General features: G+C 39.0%; 1 long non-coding RNA gene across 1 annotated transcript; it reads right to left on the reverse strand.

Moving 5' to 3' along the window:
- Window positions 1-270: 270 nt before the first annotated feature.
- LOC145721117 (uncharacterized) lies at window positions 271-2,108 on the reverse strand. Its single transcript, XR_014144583.1, has 3 exons — window positions 2,040-2,108; window positions 412-631; window positions 271-299 (listed from the first exon to the last, which is right to left on the reverse strand). It is a non-coding gene; the product is annotated as an uncharacterized LOC145721117 (long non-coding RNA).
- Between the last annotated feature and the right edge of the window lie 501 nt (window positions 2,109-2,609).

The raw sequence follows: 2,609 nt of genomic DNA on the forward strand, positions 1-2,609 counted from the left end.
TTGATGATGCTATTGATGAATTCCTCATACGGTAAGAAAGAACTCACTTTAGCAGGTTAGACAAAGAGGGGTCCACTGTGGGTTATTAATCCTAAAGAGATTTGTAGTAATTGCAGAGTCAAGATGCAGAACCTTCGTTTGCCTGGTGTCACAGATGCATTAGTCCCATGTTACTGCGTTTTGATGCAGGAGCCACATTTTGTTAACTTCTCTATTCCTAGTACCACACAGCACAGAATAGACATTCAGTGGACATCATAGTCCTCATTCCCCAAATGGAATTTTCTTCATGTTACCTGCTGAAAAAGAGAGACAAAATCAAGACGCAATTTTCATACTGACTTTGTCCCTTAAATTGTTGGAGAACTAGATCTCATTATTTTCAACAAATTCAGTGGAAATTGTCCTCACCTTTGGAGTTAACAATTTAAGCCTTTGGTTCCCCAGAGCATGATGTTCAGGCTAACTGCCTTGGCATCAGCCTTCATGGACAACTTGTACATGGTGGCAGCAGATAACAAGAGGGTGGAGGCTCAGGCTGTAGCCAGAGCTGGATTCAAGTTCTGCCTCTGCCATTCACAATCTTGTAACTTTGGCGAGGTGTTCACCTCTTGACGTCCGGTTTTCTCATCTGTAAAATGGAGATGATACTGTTACCTGCCCTACAGAGTCATTGTGAAGGTCAGGGTTTTTTTTTTTTTTAAAGATTTTATTTATTTATTTGACAGAGAGAGACACAGCGAGAGAGGGAACACAAGCAGGGGGAGCGGGAGCGGGAGAAGCAGGCTTCCTGCCAAGCAGGGAGCCCGATGTGGGGCTCGATCCCAGGACCCTGGGATCATGACCTGAGCTGAAGGCAGATGCTTAATGACTGAGACACCCAGGTGCCCTGAAGATCAGTTTTTAAAATGCATGAAAGTACACAGTGGCGGGCACAAAAGTTAAAAGCACAGAAAATGTTAGCTTGAAGAACTTATAGTCATGGGCAGGAATAACCTTCTGTTTCTTTTAGTTTTTCAAGATCCACACACCCTATTATAACAATAATAATTATTATATTTTTATAATTATTTATAATGTTATGATTATTTTTATAATTATTTTAAATATTATTGTCATATTTATATACTTTAAGCCTTTGTACTTTAACATAATCAGGAGTCTTGGATGCTTGTGAACCATGGGTACTTGAGCAACCCAAGAAGTCATTAATTTGTCTTTTAGATGTCCTTTTAGAAAGTTCCATAAACCAGCATCTGTCATCATTGGAGGGCTCACAAAGTTTGGAAAAAAAAACAAGTCAAAAGATGGATGCAGTCAAAGAAGTTCAGGAAAAAAAAAAGATCATTGAAAGTCATAATTCATTTAAAAAATATTTGCTCTCATCTCATACATTTGTATTTATAAACAGTAGCACATTCCTTATGAAATAATGCTTAAAATCCTTGAGGATTTGCATGTAACTTCTTCAAAGCCTTCCCAAGAAATAAACATGAATAAGTTCTCGCTACTGATATATTTTAAAAGTCTTTCCAAACCAGTGAATCTAAACACTTCACTTCCTCCTATTTTCCCAGGCTTCCTTCTTCAAATGAGGACTCTTGTTATCTTTAGATCCAAAAGCCACTTTGAATTTATGCACTGATGATCAGAGAGTCAAATTTTAAGAGTCTCCTCTCTTAAGTATTTAGGTATACAGTTGTCTCCCTTCGCCACAGGGGATATGTCCCAGGACTCCCAGCGGATGCCTTGAAAGCACAGTGATGATGCTGAACCCCATATATCCTGCGCTTCTTCCTATACGTACACACCTCTGCTATGGTTTAATTTATAAATTAGGCACAGTAAGAGATTCACAGTGATAAATAATAATAAAATAGAACAATTGTAATAATTGTAATAAAATAATAAATTGTAAATTTATTATTTGTAATGATAAATTTGTAATTTTATTGTAAATAAATAAAATAATAATTGTAATAAAATAACTGTAATAAAAGTTATGTGAATGTGGGCTCTCTCTCTCTCTCTCAAAATACCTTATTGTGTCGCCTTCACCTTCTGCTTGAGGTGCTGTGAGAGGGTAAGATGGCTATGTGAGGAGATGAAGCGAGGCGGCTGATGTTGGTGCTGTGCTGCGGTGTTGGGCTGCTGCGGCCCTTCTGATGCATCGGGGGGATCATCTAGCTCCAGACCGGGAGTAACTGAAACCACAGATGAGGGGAAACTAGTGTATTATTTGCACCCAGATAAAGGGAAACTGTCTGAAAATACGCTAGTTTTGCCTCAAATTATTGGAAACTGAGTGAGCAGTTAGTATTTTAGAATCCCCAAAGAGATCTGAAGCAGAGTAGCTGTGATCTTGGGGAAGGGAGAACAATCTGAGCTACATGCTAGAGAAAGCTTTTGGTCAGAACTCTATTAAAAACAGGAAAGTTAATGTGCTAGGGCTTGATTTAAGCCTCATTGGATCAAATACACAGCTCATGATCTCGTTTTTTCTTGAGAACTTCGGGGGTAAGAAATGGCCCGATATCCATACTTGCTGAGATGCCAGAGACTAAAGTCACAATAACCTGGGGTTGACGGAGGTGTCCTAGCTGCTCTGA

This window comes from Leptonychotes weddellii, chromosome 4 (genome assembly GCF_054177405.1).
Source record: "Leptonychotes weddellii isolate Sample4059 chromosome 4, ASM5417740v2, whole genome shotgun sequence".
Lineage (NCBI taxonomy): Eukaryota > Metazoa > Chordata > Mammalia > Carnivora > Phocidae > Leptonychotes > Leptonychotes weddellii.